This window comes from Notamacropus eugenii, chromosome 6 (genome assembly GCF_028372415.1).
Source record: "Notamacropus eugenii isolate mMacEug1 chromosome 6, mMacEug1.pri_v2, whole genome shotgun sequence".
Taxonomy (NCBI): Eukaryota; Metazoa; Chordata; class Mammalia; order Diprotodontia; family Macropodidae; genus Notamacropus; species Notamacropus eugenii.
In genome coordinates this window covers 18754184-18774219 of record NC_092877.1, presented here as the reverse complement: position 1 = coordinate 18774219, position 20036 = coordinate 18754184, and the positions used below count along the sequence as shown (strand labels likewise).

The 20036-nt window shown below is 39.8% G+C and overlaps 1 long non-coding RNA gene across 1 annotated transcript; it reads left to right on the top strand.

The window, feature by feature from the left end:
• Nucleotides 1-12936: 12936 nt before the first annotated feature.
• LOC140510505 (uncharacterized) lies at nt 12937-18912 on the top strand. The gene is made up of 4 exons (XR_011969255.1): nt 12937-13025; nt 17544-17586; nt 18315-18382; nt 18828-18912. It is a non-coding gene; the product is annotated as an uncharacterized lncRNA (long non-coding RNA).
• The last annotated feature ends 1124 nt before the right edge of the window (nt 18913-20036 follow it).

Here is a 20036-nt window from a genome sequence, read left to right as displayed (position 1 = left end):
GGAGCGAGACACTGGAAATTAGCGATTTCAATAGGAGAATCATGAACTTTGGCAAAGAAAACATTACCCATCACTGGCAGTCATGGAAAAACCTCTTGCAGAAACCAAATAAGATTAATGAAGGTGAAATGAAGAAAAACAACATCTTTCAAAGACACCATGAATCTTATTTTTCAAGAGACAAAAGAAGAGGAAGAGATTTTTTAAAGGAGTTACAGACATCCACTAAACCTTTCAATAAGTGATCGTGGATTTCATAACTTGGCAATAAACCTCAAGGGATCTGTCCTATGGAGGAAAGACAAGTTGGCAACTGTTTTCTCCTCTTCTGATGGTCCCATAAGTGTGAAGCTGTGAAATTCTGTACCATTGACGAGAACTTTTCGAAAATGCTTGTTCCCCAGAAGGGAAGGACAACTTCCTAAAAGTAGGCAAACTGGCTGAGGATCTGAGAGAACAAAGAAACAGAGATCCATACATTGCCCCTGTACACAGCTCCCCCTTGACATCAGCACACACTCTGCCTTGAATTGATGGGGTGGGGAGGATGGTGGAGAGGGATGTTTGGAGCTGTGACTAAAACTTAAAGAAAGATAATAGTGAATCCACAATGCTTCTCTACATAAGTCAGTGAATAAGCACAATTATAAGGACTTTTTTCTTGTTGGGGGCAGGTTTCCATTTTTTTTTGCAGTCCTCATTTTCTCATTTTCTTTGGGAGGTCAAGCTAACCAGGATCATTTCTCAAATCTGAATCTTGCCAACAACCCAGTTTAGGATAACGAAGTGTGCAGGATTTGGGGCTGCCCATAGACACTACCACCAGCAGGAAGGTCTGCACTGGGATAATGGCAGGTATGAAACTGGGGATGAGAGCAATAGCTGCGTTTGAGCCATTCAGAAGTAAACCTGACAGCATGGTGGACAGAGCTCCTTCCTGCCTATGAAATTGGGTGTAAGCATCGTAACCTGGAATTCCAGACCCTCCATAATCTCATCTTTCCAGGCTTAATCTCCCACAAGGTGCGGACGTGGACAATAAATTCAACTTTCCTTGATCTGATTTATTCTTGATCACTAAAGGGAAATCCATTTGTCAGTTACACAATGCAGTTTTACAAATTTCTTCTACTTCATGCTGGAGAACCTGGGGTCTTCTATGGCCTTTTCTCTCATGGGAAAGTCCCTGCAGGACCCAGTCTTGGTCCAAGGAACATAGCAGGAACTGGAGTAAGGGAAGTTTGGGACGACCAATCCACATTTCTTCTTCCCTCTCCTTTTATTTTGGTTGTTAGCCTCAAACAGCACAGGGCAGAAATCAGAACAGCAATAATAACAAAAACGGGTAGTATTCGTATAACACATTAAAGTTTATAACATAATTTTCAAATATTATTTCATTTTATCCTCATAATAACTCTGGGAGGCAGCTCCTCTTATTATCGCCATTTAAAGGTGAGGAAACTGAGGCAGATGAAAGTTAAATGACTTGACCAGAATGACAGATTGTAAGTATTGGAGGCTAGATTTGAATTCAAATCTTTCTGATTTTAGGTTCAGTACTCTAGTCACTGGGCTACCTTGTTGCCTCATAGGATATGCCAGGTAAGTTTTATATTTTCTCAGTGAAACTTCCTGAAGTCACTTCTCTTTTCTTTCTCTGAATGCCATTGGCACCTCTGGCCTGAGCCCCATGGTCTATCCCTTCATGCTATGGCATTTTGTCTTGCTCTTTTGTTGACTCATGGTCAACATTGGTCACACCCATGCTCTTGTTATTAAATCTTTAGTATGTTTTGTTTAATCAGACCAAAGGACTTGCAAAAGGTCAGTGGGGGTGGGAGGGACCTAAGTCTTAGGGATTCGAAAAAGAGCAGAAACAGCTCCTTCCTCAAGCAGTTTGTATTTTAATGGGTGAGACAACATGCAAAATATTAAGCATAATATAAGTTCTATAAGGTGCAAGTGAAAGACAATACTGGAAGGGAAGGCAACTGTGGGGCTTAGGAAAGGACTTTTGTCAAAGGTGAGACTTAAACTGCATTTTTAAAGGACGCCAAAGAAGAAAATGTGAGAAGGGATGGTGTGCCTCATTCTAAGCTTGAGGAACAGCCCATACAAAGGCTTGCAGGTTGGAGATGAAGTACTGTATGTGAGAAACAGCATGTAGCCCAATGGAGCTCTATCGTAGAGTTCATAAAGAGTAAGGTATAAGAAGGCTGGAAAGAGAAGAGGGGGCTGGGTTATAAAGGACATGAAAAACCAAACAGAGAATTTTATATTTGATCCCAGACATAATTGGGAGCTCCCAGAGTTTACTGAGAAGAGGTGACATAGGTAGGTCTATACTTTAAGAAAAGCACTTACTGATTTCAGAAATATATACATATTTGTGTTTAATGGTAGCCCTCTCTAAAGTGGGGAGAGTGAGGGGAAGAGGGAAGAAAAAAAGGAAATTTACATGCTAAATTTATTATATATTTAAAAGAATAGCAAGTTATACATAATGGATTTGCAGCTTCATGTGCAATCATCTTTTATTATTCTGCCATGCTATGGAAATGTTTATTTTCTTTCATAAATTAAAAATAAAATAAAAAGTAAAATAACCAAAATGGAAATGTTTCACGTTTGCCCATGTATAACCTATGTAAGATCGCTTACCGTCTTAGAAAGAGGGTGAGGAGGGAGAGAGGGACAGAATTTGGAACTCAAAACTTTAAAAAAAAAATCTTTAAAAATTATTTTTATATGTAATTGTGGAAAATTAAATATTGTTTTTTAAAAAAATCACTGGAGTCTAAGTAGAAAATGAATTAGAGTGGGGAAAGACTTGAGGCAGAGATACTAATTAGATATTTGTTGCAGATGTTGGAGAGAAATGCTGAGGGCCTGAACTAGGGTGATGGCTGTGTGGGTGGAGAGAAGAAGCTACGTATGAGTGATATTGTGAAGGCTGAAATGAGAAAATCTGGCAATGCATTGATGATGTGGGATGGGTGAGAGTGAGCTACTAAGGATGACACCAAAATTGTGAAACTTATTGTTGTGTTTTTTGTCCTTTTATCTCAAAGAGGACCATGACATCCAGAAGAGGATGCTATGACTTGTAAGTGAATTGGTGTTAAGTGAGAGAGGACTGTTGCAAAGTCACCAGCCTCACTTTCTCCTCTGGAGTCATCTGAGTCCAGTGGCCAGATAAAGATCAGGATTACCGGAGAAGACCCCACGTCTTGGTGCAGGACAATGGAGGTGTTCTCAACACTTAAAGGGGAATTGGGTAGAAAGGAGAGTTTGGTGAGTTCTGGTTTAGATATGCCAAGATATGAGATAACCACAGGACATCCAGTTCAAGATGGTCAAAAGATAATAGGTGCAGTGGGACGATAACTCAGGAGAGTCACTGGGACTAGACATGTTGTGTATATACATATGCATACACATATATACATGTATGTCCATACATATATACATATGCATATGTTTATACAAGAAAAAGGGAGAAGGAGCCCTCTGCTAATGGCTGAGATTTTTTTCAGTGAAGTATAAAAAGATGCTTTTAGCTGAAAAGGTAGAAAGAGATAATGCATTGGGAAGCTAGAGGAAAGATGAGAAGGTATGGAGTAGTCACTGTGGATAGTGGGATAGAGAATCAATTAGGGAGGAGTAGAAAACATGCAGTACTGCAGTGAGGACCCAGTGTGGACTAAGTAACAAATCTGTAGTGGATTCATCCATTGCAGCTTCACTGCCTCCTCCAGAAGAATATGAATAAGGAGACATTATTGAATATTGTGAATAAGCAGAATATGAATAAGAATGAAGGAGGTAACATCGCACCCATCAGATTGGCTAACATGACAAAACAGGAAAATGATAAATGTTGGAGAAGATGTGGGAAAATTGGAACATTGATGCATTGTTGGTGGAGTTGTGAACTGATCCAACGATTCTGGAGAGGAATTTGGAATTATTCCCAAAGGGCTATAAAACTGTGCATAGTCTTTGACCCAATAGTACCACTTCTAGGTCTATATCCCAAAGAGATCATACAGATACAAAAAGGGCTGGCATGTACAAAAATATTAATAGTAGTTCTTTGTGTGGTGACCAAGACCTGGAAATTGAGGGGATGTCCATCAATTGGAGAATGGCTGAACAAGTTATGGTATATAAAGGTGATTGAATCCCATTGTTCCATAAGAAATGATGAGTGGGCACACTTCAGAAAAACCTGAAAGATTTATCCTCCCTAAGAGGCTTTAAAATTCTTGAGGGCAGGTACTGTATCCTGATTGTATCTCCATCCAGGGGTAAGGTAAGCTGATTGTTAAATTTGCAGTGCAAATGATGAATGCTACAACTCAGAGCTTGAATTATTGTTTGGTTGATTGCCTAGACTTGATAAAATGATGGAGAAGATATTGATCATACCAATTAAACTTCAAAGTATGCCCTGTGTACAACCCCTCCCCACCACAAGTCAGTTGTTAACTGTTTACCAGCATACCCCTATCTGTGTCTCCTAATCCCTAGGATTCTATATTGAAAATGATAAGCCATTAGCCCTCCCCAAAACTCTTTGGAAAAGGTCTGAGTGTACGTACATCTGAAGAACAAATGAAAGAATATTTTGGAGCATTTGGAGAGATTGAGAATGGAGACAAAAATGAATGAAAAAAAGGGGATTCTGCTTTATCATGCACACAGATGAAAAAAGGAAGGAAATTATTAAAAAGCAGACAGTATCAGATTGGTTCCAATAAACATGGAATCAATGCCTCACAGCCCCAAATAGGCAGTAAAAGCAGGAATATAAAGTAAAGGAGTAGGTGGATGAAGTGGTACTAGGGAGACAAGAAGGGGGACACAGTAGAAAGAGAGTTGGACCTGGCATCAGGAAGACCTGAGTTCAAATTTGACCTCAGATAGGTGCTAGCTATATGACTCTAGACAAGTCATGTAACCTCTGTCTCAGTTTCTCATCTGTAAATTGGAGGTAATAATAGCAGCTAGTTCTCAGATTTGTAGTAAGGATAAAAATATTTGTCAAACACTTTGCAAACCTGAGAGCCCCATATAAAAGCTGGTTTTTCTTTTTACTAAGGGTCAGGGCTGACATCAACAAAGTATGCATGAAGAAGCATTCAAAGGAGGTGGTGATCACCAAAACCATCACCAGCCACCCTAAAAGAGGAGTTGGAATAGCCAGGTGCAGATGCTCCTGCAAGCTGCCTTGTGGGATGGAGAGTGGCCTTCTATTGATAGGAGATGACTATTTTATATAAAGGACTTTTAGCATGTAAGATACAACCATGACCAGCCATACACAGCAACTGATTTTTACTTCGTCCTTTGTCATCTATGTTATGATGAATGTGCATTTGTATAAATTATATTGATTTTTTGGATCATTTCATGTTAAATTCTTCAAAAATTAATCTCTTGTGATTGTTTTTTAAATGTAATAGGCACTGAATAAATGTTTGTGGAATGAATGTATAGAAAGTATGAATTTAGAGAGTAAAGAGACCTTAGAGAAAGATAATTTTGTCCAATTCCTTCATTTTCTACATGAGGAAACTGAGGCCCAAAGAGATTTGAGTTACCCAAAGTTATAGAACAAGAATGTTCTGTAAGCAATATAATCACCCATATATTATATAATGCATATATAGGTGTATGCATATACATAATGTTTGCATATGCATGTGTGTATATCTGCATACATGTATATGTATAGGTATGCACATGATAGGGCAGCTAGGTGGTGTAGTGGATAGTGTGATGGACCTAGAGTCAGGAAAACCTGCGTTCAAATCCAACCTCAGACACTTACTGTGTCTGTATGACCCTGGGCAAGTCACTTAACCCCAATTTGTAAAATGAGATGAAGAAATAAATGGCAAACTGTTCCAGTATCTTCTCCAAGAAAACCCCAAAAGAGGTCATGAAGAGTCAGGCACAACTGAAATAACTAATTAGCAACAAAGATGCACATGATGTAGCGCTTCCATAACTAGGAATTTTAATTCACTCCTAAAACTGGTAGGTGAATTCATTAACTAGTTGCTAATGACTAAACAGGTGCTTGGCATTGACTAGAGTTATGAACATAGGATGCTAAAATCAAGGAAAACACCACTCCCACGGCTCTAGGTTCTAGCACATCCCCATCTGGCACGTAGCTGTGCAATTCTGAACACATAGGCAACCATCCCTATCTGTATCCTGGGATGATCAGATTACCCTGAGCCATAAGAACTGATGTGCTCTAGGTCAGTGTGGGGGAAACCAGACAAAGTCCAGGATCTTCCTCCCAGCAGAGATGTGTGGGGAGGCTCCAGAGACATCTACTGGGATTGTCCACCAAACAATGGGCCTTACGAGTCTCCTTTCTGGCTCCTGTCTCTCCACTTAGGCCTTCTTACCAGAGCATCTTGGGGAAAGAGTAACCTCAAAGTTGAACCACTGCCACTTCCAGATTTTCCTGTTACTTTTATAGTATTTTCATTGCAAGGTATCCAAGCAAACTAAAGGAGACAAGAGACTCAAGGTGGCATTGTGGGCAAAGAAAGAGACTTGGAATCAGTAAGACCTGAGTCCTAGTCCTGCATGGTGTATGACTCTGGCCAAGTCACTTAACTACACCCCAAGTAACTCTCTAAATTACCGACAAATTGTCTGCCTGCATTAGTGGAGGGAATTTCCAGATGGGGATTTCCAGATGGGGAAATGGTTGTTCTAAGTTCCTGGGACCAAAGTCATCTGGTGACCAACCTGCACTAGGCCTGTCTTCATATGACAGACATTTCTGAGGTCTCTTCAGAAGCCTCTTCAGTTTGGCTGGACCTATCCATAGCCTTGGAGAACCTACTCACCATGCATGACAAGGTCTTACTCTTGACCATAATCTAACGAAAAAGCATTCCTCCAGATCTGTTTGTTCTACTTCGTAGACCAAGGCACTCAATCAGCTGAAGCAGTAAGCTGGTCCTCCCTGTATACCAGGCAGATGTTTCATGCTCTTGGACCTAAAGAAACTCATTCGTCCAATGCAGGTCTTTGACCCTTCTCTAGGATTTAGTCTTGGAGAGTTACCTAAGGGCACTTAAAGGTTAAGTGACTTGCCCAAGATCACCCAGCCAGCATGTCAGAGATGTGACTTGAATGGGATACACTGCTCTGCGCCCTGCAGATACAGAAGCAAAAGGGAAGCAGTAAGCTGCCCTCAAACTGTCTACACGCATGGGGGGGAGACAATATGTACACAACTAAGTATATACACAACATGAATTCCGAAGTCACTTTGAGGGGAAGTTCTTGGCAGCTCGGGACAGAGATCCGGCCAAAGCTGGATTAAATAAGGTGGCCCTGGAAGGGAACAGAAATTCTAAGAATCGGAGGTGAGGAGGGAGCGATGAGAGACAGAGAACGCACCTCGGAATCAGAAAGTCCTCTCTCTGACCCAGGGACGTTTGCTCTGTGACCCTGGACAGCTCTCGGAGGCCCAGGCAGTCCTCTCAGACCATAAGCTGCAGAACCGTTATTGATCGTCCTTGGTAGAGGAAGTTACTTCACTGGAAACTCTATAAACCGATGCAATCGCAGGTCAGATCAAAATTTTTTACTGTAACATTTTTTTAAGTTTTTAAATGAAATAGAGTTAATAGGTTGTCTCAGGAAATCATTATTTTCAGAAGGTTCTATTCACTCCTTAGTCCAATAAGATTTTTGTTCTGGAAATAGTTGGTTTGTGAGTTAGATTGACTGTCAAACTACATCCACTCCCACATGGAAAGTTTTTGACAGTATTTTCTTGTGCAATTGTGTTCACTTTAAAAAGATAGATTAAGAAAATTTCCTGCAAGTTTCTCTGAGTTATGTCTATAATGCAATGGAAAAGAAAAAACACATGGGGGGGAGCATTCAGAAGTGACTAAAAATGGAAAACCACTTCCCTACGCTTCAGATGCTTTGTTTTTCAGATGTGAGAATGAAGGGAACTGCATTGGTTTGGCTGGTAGGATAGATAATAAGTAATTTGATTAAACAGCAGCTTGAAAACATGTAGCACTTTGGAAGCGAAAGGTTCCCATTTGGGCAGGGTCAGCATGATGGCTTAACCTTTTAAGGTAGATAAATTGAGTTCTCTGTCTGTCCCTGATTTAGCAAGCTCTGTGGGGGTCTTTGGGATGAATCTCTAACTCGCTGAAGCTCTATCTGCTTTGTATCAACAACCCAGCCTCCTGAGGGCATTCCATAACTGTTTCTAGAGGACACACACACACACACACACACACACACACACACACACACACATGCAATTGAAAAGTCAGTTTATCAGTTGCTAATTTCAGCCATAAGGTCTTGAGTAACTGGGCAATTGATTTTTTTTCAATGAAGTGATTTTCTCTTTTTAATTGAATTGAGCAGCTACCAATGTATCAGATAGACATAGAGGTCCTTCATGAATTTTCCCCTCAATCAATAGTCTATAATCTTGTCCAACTGGTCTAATGGTCTGTGTTGTGTTCTCTTGAGATTCACAGGGGCAAAAAGCACCTCTAGAAATGAGAAATTAAATATTTCTGCAGGTGTAAAAGCTCTTTGGAAAGTTTGGGGATTTTTTAATGCTTAAAATAAAGTCCCAGAACCCAGTTTTGAATTCACATTCCATGCACATACACATCCTTATACACCTACACACATGCACACACCCCTACATACATGTAAGTGGGAAATGATGGTTTGCATGTTCCTGGGTGATATTACTTCTGGGGAAGCTCCACTTTGCTGTTCCTGGTCTGCCTATCAGAAGCACAGGCAGCTTTGACAGATGCCCAGTGATGGTGAGTGGGAGGAAAACACATCCACATAATAATCACATCCTAGAGAAATTGGAAACGTATGTGAAAGTCATGGTGGTCCAGGGCAAATCCAAACTCATAAAGGAGCTCCTTGATTCATCACCATTGCTCATTGTGCTCGGTGGAGTAACCAGAGTCTTGCCTGGAATAGACGAAGATGGATCACTTTTTCATAAAAGGATCTTTTATGAATTATTGAAATGTAGCATATTTCTACCTGATAAATGCCTAGACCTGTAAACTTTGAACCCTCATTGGCCTTTGTTGCTTGTGACCTTGTTTAAGTGATTGATGGTCTCTTAACAACTGCAATCTGCTGGGAAGCAAAAGACACTGAGGACAGGTCTTTAATTCTGTGCAGAATGGCTGAAAAACAGCACAAGCTCTGGTGTGTGATCGTCATATTTTCCACACTTAGCAACAACCCTTAAACTGATAATAATATTTCACATTTGTCCAGCACTTAAAGGTTTTCAAAACCTTTCTTAAAGCAAGCACATATGGCTTGAGCTCTATACTATTTCTAATTCCCCCAAAACAAATTAAGGGCATGTAGGTGGCATAATGGATAAAACACTGGTCTTAGAATCAGAAAGTCTCATCTTCCTGAGTTCAAATCCAGCCTCAGAAACTTACTAGCTCTGTGACCCTACTTAACTCTGTTTGCCATAGTTTCTTCATCTGTAAAATGAACTGGAGAAGAAAATGGCAACCACTCCAGTACCTTTGCTAAGAAAATCCCAGAATAGGGTCATGAAGAGTTGGATATAACTGAAAATAACTAAACATCCAGAGTGGAGCCACAAAAACCAAATAACAGCAATAAATCAATACATGACCATATGGTCACAATGGGTGCAGAAGAAAAGACTGCTGCAGGCATCCTTAGCTCACTCTCAGGGCAGCCAGACCTGGGATTTGTCTTTTTATTAAAGAGCATCCAGAGGTAGGTAATCTGAATGACAAAACACCTTGACTTCATGTAATAGGAAAACTCAGTGGAAGGAACTAGTGAGTCCTTCTCCATTTAACCTAGAGAAGAGTGTTTAGCAGAACGCCTGATGTAAAAGGCCCTTGATAAATGCTAGTAGACTGTCTGCTTGACCACCAAGAGTCAGGAGGGAACATAATAAGCTACCTTCAAATATTTGAAGAGCTATTACATGGAAGAGGGACTAGACGTGGGAAGAATTGAAGGAAAGGGCAGCAAGTAGCAAAGAGGTTAATTTGGGCTCCATGTAAAGAAGAACTTTGTAGAGTTAGAGCTACCCCAAAATGGAACGGCTGGCTCTCAAGGCAGTGTGTTCCCCCTAACTGGAGGTCTTCAGGCAAATGTTAGATGACTACTTGTTGGCAATGTTCTAACGATGACTGTTATTCAGGATTGCAGTCGATGCCCACTGAGGACCTTTCCAACTCTGACATTGTGGGATTTACCTCTTGCTCCCTGATTTTATAAACTGCAAAAGAACATTGTGAAAACCATAGTAATATAACTATATTTATTGCCTGAAATTGGTGGCAGAGCCTTCTGCTGTATGGTTCGTCTAACAAGACACTTTTTTTGTAAACATCTATGTGTAACGGACAAAGGAAGAAGTTTGGGTCACTGGTCTCCACTATGCCACTGGTTCAGCACTGAGACATTCTCTGTATGGAACTACATGAAATCATCAGAAATCTAGGAGTTTTCTGCCATTAACAATTACTTACAAAGAAAAAAATTGTATCTTCATGGTCTTTCCCTGTGATCAAATAGGAAAAAACTGGTCATGGATAAAGTGAGAGACAGGTTGTGCCTTTGTAACATACCTTCTAAAGCTATCTACCAATTCCCATTCACAACTGCAGGTCTGATTTCTCTCCAGGTTACCCTGACAGCTTTGGGGTTTCTCTTCATTGTTCACATGCGCCCTCAACATTGATTACCAGCCAGTCTTAATTCAAGAGGGGGAATTTACTGAGTAAAAATAGTTAATACAAAATATTCTTTATAAAATCCTTAGACATGCTGTTCTATAGGTACATACAGAGTCCGAGGTAAAGTGGAATCAAGCTTAGAGAGGATACATGACAAAGGGTAACTCAATAGCTCCCGGTTTCTAGACATCTTTTCCTCTCTTTGTGAAGTCTTCATGAAGTTCCTTTCTGGCATGACTCTTTGCTAGCCTCTAATAATAAATAATAGCTAACGTTTATATAGTGTTTTAAGGTTTGCAAAGTGTTTTACAAATATTTATTTTTTATTAATTTTTAATTTTTTTAAAAAAGTTTAATTTACAAATATTAACTTATTTTATCCTTACAACAACTCCAGGAAGTATTATCCCCACTTTACAAATGAAGAAACAGAAGCAAACAGAGGTTAAGTGATTTGCCCAAGGTCATACAGTTAGTATCTGAAGCTGGATTTAAAATCAGTTCTTTCTAACTCCAGGCCTACTGCTTTATCCACTGAACCATCTCCCTATCAAATAAATAAAATATCTTATTGATTCGAGGTTTTGGAGGTGGAGCATAATTCCCCTTTATTAGATCAGAAGAAAAAATATAAGTGCAGAACCAATATGCTATAAAATAAATAAATGGAAGGGGGGTAATGGATTCCCTCTGACTAGTGGCCTCCAGGTATAAGCAGTACAATAATGTGTTGGGGGTGTTATAGATGGAATTCTCAGTTGTATACAGACTCTGGAGTTCTTCTTGACTCAGAGTCTTTGATTCTGCAAATTATCATATCAATAACAAGAACTTTCTCCATTTTGCAACACACACATTCCTATTTATTTATCCTTGCGTCAGTGAATCAGAAATAGCTGGCTGGCTGGCTGGCTGGCTGGATGGATGGATGGATGGATGGATGGATGGATGGCTGGCTGGCTGGCTGGATGGATGGATGGATGGATGGATGGATGGATGGATGGATAAAGCACTTATTAAACACTTAGTAGGACAGTGAGGTGGCACCATAGTGGACAGAGTGCCAGGCCTGGAGTCAGGAAGACTCATCTTCCTGAGTTCAAATACTGCCTCAAACACTTACTAGCTGTGTGACCCTGGGCAAGTCACTTAACCTTGCTTGCCTCAGTTTCTTCATCAGTGAAAAGAGCTGGAGAAGGACATGATAAACCAATAAGGTATCTTTGCCAAGAAAACCCTAAATAGGGTCAATAGAGAATCAGATATGGCTGAAACCACTAAGCAACAACAATAAATACTACTAAACACTGTGTACAGTGTTGGCATAACAAGTAGGAAAGTAAGAAAGCCATTGGGTTCAGAGCTCTGGGCTGTTGCCACAGGGTTCTGGGGGGAAATGGGGTATTATATCCTCACCTGTGCGTGGTCTGCACAAAGGAATGTAAATTTTAATCACTGAAACTTTGCAAGATATATTGGGGTTTATAGCTAGAATTATTTCTTAAGGAACAAGCCTTAAATCTAAATCACTCTGGCTCTCTCATAAGCCAAAAATGGGTCCCACCTCACACACCACTTAAAGGGCATTGTTTGGGCACCGATTAACTCAGAGTAAATGGAAATAGCAATTGTTTCTGTTCTGACCAGAAGCCCTGAACATCTTCCTGTCCCAGACTGATTTTTTAACCAGGTAAAAGGAGTTGTTCTATGGCTCATTTCTTCCCTAGCCTTAATCACTGAATGGGTGTTGCCTCAGTCTAACTGAGAGATGGGAAAAACCTTAACTTTAAAAAGCTAAGGTCTCTCGCTGAATCTGGGGCCATCTCCAGTCGTCCTGATTTATATCTTGTCCCTGGACCCAGATGGCTCCAGAGCAGAAAGCAAGGCTGGTACCTTTGCACAGCCCTCCCTCACTTAAGTCCAATTCACTTTCAAGCCATGGCATCCCCTTTATGATGCCACAGTCCTCTTCTAGAACAAAGATTAAACAACAATGGGAAAGTATGGCCAAGGATGGGAAGGCATGGAGGGGTCACGCTCTGCTGGTGGAGGGAATACCCACATCACAAGTCCATCCAAATACTAATATATACTATATACCATTAAATACCAAATATAAGACATTATCAGAGACCAGGAGTTCTCTCCAAAGTCTCCAAGGCTGCAATGAAAATACCGACTTCAGATTCTACTGAAAGCAAGCCATCTTGAAGACTATAGTTTCCATGTTTTCTTGTAAGTCATTTCATTATCCATGGTGATAATCTTCACTGGCTTGAGAAGTAATTGCTTTGCTTAACTTAAAGGAAGTCTGATTTTAATTTGTTATCTAAATCTACATTCTTATATTCTTTTTATAGAATTTTGAGCAAGTTATCAAGAGAATCTCCCTTCACTCAAACATAAGTGAAAGTTTTATCTATCTTGGGATATCACTAAAATAATTTATTACTAGGGAAACAAAACCTTTTTGTCTCAAAGTATATTTCTCCACGACAGCTGTGGTATTTCACTGGAAGCACCAAAGCTATGATGAGCTGGACAGCAATCAACCATTTTTAATAGGAAATTTTACAGACTTTTAATAAGATTGCCTCACATAATTTATGGGGAGAGGTTTTGAAGTGAAGAGGCATTGTTTGGCAACATGTCCTTCCTCTAATCTCAGGAAATTTGAATAAAAGAGAGCTCATTTCCTCCAGACTCAGAACTTCTCCTAAGAAAGGTTAAGAAAAACACCTGCTCCAGCCACTCACAAACTGGGTTTGCTCCCAACCCAAACCAGAGTGCATTGAAACAAAAATATGATCCTTACTGGGCAAACCCTTTTGGAATCTTCTGACCTGTGACAGGTTAGGGAGAGCCACAGTAAAGAGGGATGCAGGACCAGCATTGCTCAAAAGTGTCATTGTGTTAGATTCCCCAAATGATCCCCAGCTCACTGGTTCCCAACTTCTCCTATGTAATGGCAACACTTGAAGATCAACTCTACCAATTCTGTTTCACTCATTTTTCCTCTTAAAGTTTTAAATTTTATATTCATATCACTTTACCTGTTCTTTGTACATTTTAAAATTCTGGTTTTCTTTACTTGAGTTTGAAATAAATTTAGTGTTCATCATCATAGGATATTCTGAGACCTATTGCATTGGATTTCAACATGAAGATCCCTTCTCACTGATTCCATGGCTCCAGGAGAGTCCTCTGAGGATCACAAAGTTACAGCTAAGAACAGTTACCTCTGAGGCAAGCTTCACTAAGAAAATAGGGTTTTTAAAATTTAATCTTTGATTTTTTCCAAAGAAAATAAAAATGTTAAAATTCCCTTGTTTTATTCAGATGTGGATGAAAGATAGAGGGGAGGATACTGATTGACCATAAGGTCATTGCTGGGGAGGCAGATGGGAGAGAAGAACAGGAAGCAGGACCAAGCCAGGGAAGGATTCATAGGGTATATCCACTAAGAATAGAGAACTGGTATCTGTTAACTTCCTACTTGAATTAATTATTCTTCCATACTAAGAGGAAGGAAGATGAAGAAAGACAAAATAAATCTTAGATGTGAATTAGGCTCAGTTGTTTCTGACTATACATGGTTGTTAGTATCCCTTCTAAATTTCAGTGACCTGGGATAAAGTCCAGTTGCTCAGCTCTAGTTATGGTTTTTCCTCATCATTAGAGGTTCTACAAAATGGCATGAATCACTGATGACTGGAGGGATCTGGATTGTCCTGGACACAATAAGAAAAAGAGAAAAATAATCCACGTTAACTCTGATTGGAAGAAACAGTGGTAACAGACATGGAACTTCTTGTCTGCCCCTCTTATACTTTCACATTCTACCTGTATCCCCATCATTTGTATAGATTCTGTCTCCTTTATTAGTAAGATCCACAAGAACAGGAATTAATGGGTGTCTCCACAGAATTTCAAAATTGTAAGGGACCTCAGTGCCCGTCTGATCCAATCCACATAGTAATTAGTACTATTTGTTTTGTTTCTAGCTATGCCTAGCACAGAGTAGGGGCTCAATAAGTACTTGAACAAATGAATGGATGAACATTTTTCTTTTCCTTGGACTCAAGAAAGTTCTCACTGTCCTCATCTTTTTTCTTTCCCTTAGCTGAGTATGTCCTATACTTAAATAATTTTTGCCCTTTGCCATTTTATAAAGAGTATTTCTCATCATGAAGAACATCAGGCAACTTTGAGAAACTTGAAATTGTACTTTGTTGTTTTTTTAAAGACGTTGAGCTATAGCTCTGATAAACAGCAGAGCATGCAGATGTGTCCTAAAGCAAGGGTGGGAGGAAATGTGTTTTCAGCTTTTGTCAAAAAGTTATTCACATGCCCCAGTCTCTTAGCCTTCCTTCAGCCATACCATTTTGCTTTATATTTTCAGCATATTTCATGTCCTGGCCAGGAACTGGCTGTTCTTTCCTCTACCCTAAATTTAAATCAAACCTTTTGCCAAACTTGAAAAAAAATCGATTTACTTTAAATATCGGCTTATGTCTCTTTCTCTTTGTGCTCTTCAGGCAGAATCCCTTTCAAAAATAAATGAAGCAGAGACTTGAGATGTTATCACACAGTTAACTCAGGCCTTCCCAATGTCATTTTCATCTGAAATTGTAATTAACTGAGGCAAAAGTCATCTGGATGGTTGCCCAGTTTTCCAGCCCGTTTTGCGAGATTGAATCCAATCTAAGCAAAAGGAAGAGTGCCCAAAGGATCATTTTCATAATTTTCACAAAATTCTGGGCAAATCACTTCCCTGCCTAAGATCTCAATTTACTCATCTGTAAAAAGAAGAGGTAGAGTCAGATGTTCTCTACATCCTTTCTAGCTCAATGTTCAAGGTAAAAGTTGCATCTTCTTCACACAGTATTCAGATGCACATGATCAATCAGTCCTCTAGATCATTATGGCTCCATACGCAATTTCTTGTCATTTTTCTTGTTCCTTTTCCTTATTTGTCATATTATTTCTCTTCCAACCAAAGAACAAAAAGATGGCCATGAAGGTGTAAGGTTAAGTTCCACGAAGAAGACTGGCATTCACGCTAACAGTAATATACTACTAGTTTACTATTGCAAGTAATCAACATATCTTCTTTAACAACTGAGAAAAATAGCAAAACAAAGTTGACTCCACTAAGAACAGATGTTTGCTTTACACGCTGCATGTTGTCTCCATTCTGGGGGGGGGGGGGGGGGTTGACATTTGTGTTGACAGTACCAGTAACACTGAGCTAGTAAACCAAGCAGTCAGGAAAAATTAATAGCTGGTTCATCTTGGCCACTTGTCCCCACTTACCATCACCGCACCAGCCATACTCCCTAAACTGCTCATTAAAAAGTCACCGAAAGAATGCGACCCAACCTCTTCAGTCCTGCCTTGGGACTAGCAACACTACCAAATCAATACGTAAACTCTCACACACTGTTTTATCAACAATACCAGGAATTGTTTACTTTGAAAACTCATTGTGAGTTTTCAGCACAGCATAGAAGCCACTAGATCAGAGATTGCTGGGACTCTTCTTAGCGTCTATTGTTTTTATGTACATGATATAATTTAAATTAATTCGATGTAATGGTAAATTTATTAGGAATGATTGGAATGATTTCCCCCACCATGTTGTATCCATTCATCCATCCACTCATAATTCAGCAAACATTTATTGTAAAAAGCAGAGAGGATAAAGAAAGACAAAATCAAAGGGCCCTCCCCTTCAAGATGGCATAGTAGATAGAGGATCGGGAAGACTCAACTTCTTGAGTTCAAATCTGGTCTCAGACACTTACTAGTTGGGTGACTCTGGTCAAGTCACTTAACCACATTTACCTCATCTATAAAATGAACCGGAGAAAGAAATGGCAAACCACTCCAATATATCTGCCAAGAAAACCCCAAATGGGGTCCCAGAGACTGAGACACAACTGAAATAACTAAGCAACAAACACAAGGACTTGCCAATCTATGGGATAATGGTTAACATGTGTATAGTGATCTCCATCTAGGTTCTCGTTTGAGCCTAACAATCACCCTGTGAAGTATTATTATCTTCATTTTATAGATGAAAAAACTAAGACTTAGAGAGGCAAAGCAACTTGCCCAGGGTCCCACAGTTAATCAATGTCATATCTCTCCTGACTGGAGCTTGCACTCCCTCTATTACACCTCTGACTCCCTAAGACAGAACCACTGAGCAAAGGAGGTGGATACACCATGTACCAAAAGCAAATGCCAGCAGATGGACAGCCTGGAACTTCATTGTTACCTGCACCAAACATCCAAAGACTCTGAGAACGCTCAGCTGGTGGGTCACCTGTGGTTTTCTGGAAGAACATGAACAAGTATTACACAGCATGGGAAGTCTCAAGTGGGTTATAAGCTGGACCACTGGATGGAGCAAGTGGCATTTCCGGTGACATCTATCCATCTACTAATAATGAGAATTTCAGAGACTCAGGAAGAATCACACCCTTAATTATCAGGAAATTCTCTGATGGTACTATAGTGTATATACACACATGCAAATATCTGTTGTATACTGGATTGCTTTAATCTGATATTTTCCCGTCAGATGAGTACCTGGGATAGTTCTGGGGTTCTCAAAGCTTTCATTTCTTCTTTTTTTTTTAAAGTCAAATTTAAATTGCATTAACTGGTTGGGAACACATTCCTTCATTTTTAAATGTGATTTTGAATCCCGTTATATGATTCCCAATGTCCTATCTATTTTTGCAGATATGAAAAGACAATATGATGCAGTGGAGAGTGCTGGATCTAGGTAGGAGAGGCCTTGGTTCAAACTCCAGCTCTGGTACTTAAAAGCTGAATGACCCCCTGGAATGTCCCTTAACCTCTCTGATCTCCAGTTTATTTCCTTATCTGCAAAATTTGGGGGTGGGGGGGAGGGCAATCATATCTGTAAAACCAACTTCAAAGCTGTCCTGGGAGGGTCAAATGAGAGCATAAAAAACTTTATAAACCTCAAAGCACTCTATGAATATCAGCCATGACAATTTCCACAAATTTCACAGTGGAAAAGAACATTGAATTTAGGTTCACAAGACCTGGGTTCAAGTCCTGACATGAACTCCTCCTATGTGTATGAACTAGGGGCAAATCTAACCTTTCTATGAGCCTCAGTTACCTCATCTATAAATTTAGACCCAGAGATCAAGGCTTTTGTGGGGAAAGCACTTTATAAACCTCAAAATGCTCTAGAAATGAGAGTAATTATTTTGTAAAATTATTTTGTAAAAAATATTTTTCTCCAAAATTACATGTAGAAACAATTTTTTAACATTCTTTTTAATAAAGTTTTGTCCAAATTCTATCCTTCCTTCCCTGCCTCCCTCCTCCCCAAGATGCTGGGAGTTATTTTTTTCTTTTTTAAAGTAATATTTTATTTTCCCCAAAATTACATGTAAAAACAATTTTTAACATTCTTTTTTTAAAAAGTTTTGAGTTCCAAATTCTATCCTTTTCTTCCTTCCCTATCCCCACTCCCAGACGGTGTGAGTTATATTTCTGAAGTCCATTGCTCCAACAGCAGCATCAGACAAAAGTAACACCAAATGGTGAGTCTTGTACATGAAGAGACAAGGTTGTACTTTATATATCTTTCACAAGTCTGGAGATAGAGGTGGCTAATTTAAGCTCAGCCCAAGGGCCTTCAGCTTCCTAAGGGGAGAATGTATTTTTACTGGCCATATGCATACATAGTGTTTGTGTGATATGTAGGTGCGTAGGAAGCGCACAAGAACTAGGACTCTGATCTCTACATTTATACAAACTGGCTCAGAGTTCACCGTCAGACAAAGCCAAATGAACGCACTCAGTGAAGTATCCCACTGTGCTAGGATTAATCCTAAATTCCCTTTCCAAATTAAAATAAAGACTTAGACAAGCTTCCATTTGCTCTTTTGAAGGGCTGCAAAAACAACTACATTTCTGTGGCGGTTTAAGGTTTTCTTACTGCATTGTGAAGTTTCTTTTTCTAGTGTTATAATCTCTGTTTTACAGAAGAGGAAACCAAGGCTCAAAGAGTTAAATCTGCTTCTGCAGAGACTCACAGACGGTAAACGTCCAAGCTGGATTTTGAGCCCAGGATTCTCCTGACTCCAGGTCCAGTATTCCTTAGACAATAAAAATATTACCAGTCAAGTCAACAAGCGTTTAAGTGATTGCTACGTGCCAAGTCCCAGAGCTGCAAAGAAAGGTAACACCTGTCCCTGCCTTCAAGGAGCTTAAAATTCAATGGATCCTCTGTAAGAGTTGTTAGTCATTCAGTGCACCATAAGTCATTTTTCCCTCTCTTAAACTATCCATACAATTGACCTACAAGAGTAAGATATTTTTTAAAAATTAATGTTTTTGTGAAAAGTTAAGGAAAATTACAACATTCCTTTTCACTAATGGGAAACTTCAGGGCTAATCCTAAACCAGTTGGGAAAGTTTCTCCCCCTTTTTGCTCCTTCATTCTTTACCTTTTACCACCAATCAGCTTCTCTTTTCTCGTGTCCTGCTTCCCTCTCCTTCCCTTCTCCGTAGTCTGCAGTCCCTCTACCCCAATCCCTAGTGCTGTCTCTTCACAGAGCAAAGTGATCTAATTAATTATTTTGTACTAAGGAGTCAGTGGTTTTCTGAGTCATCAACACTCTCAAGAGGATGCTTGGTTTTTTGGTTTTGTTTTTTTTTAGAGACTTACCTGGTGAGGCAACGCACTTGAGAAAACTTGTCTAATGGGAGAATCATAGACTCTGTGGTGGTGGGGTAAGATGGGGGCTGCTTCAGGCCTCCCCAGCCCTTCTGAACTCATCCTACCCAAACAACCACCTCCTTAGCCTGCTGGTCAGACCATTCTTAAGCCAGTTTTCTGAGGAAGAGGCAGGCAGGGCTTAATTAGAACCATAAATCTTTCCCAACACACAGAGCTGCGGTACAGCGTCCTAGCTGGAGAGTTTTCAGGGTTGCAAACTCTTCCTTAAATATGTGGATTCTTTGAAGTTCAGTTGATGGCAAATGCTTGTGGATCTGATGCCAAAGAAGGAAGCCAAAGCCATCAAGTTGTGCTTTTAATGGGGATTGATATGCTTTTATGAAAGGAAATCTGCAGAATTTTAAAAGAACATCCATCTCTCGTCTTTCTAAGGATGGTAACCTTCTTGTGGCCTCCTCGAGGCTCTGTGACATCTCAGCAGCTTACATTTTCTGTTCCCTCTTGAAGCGACA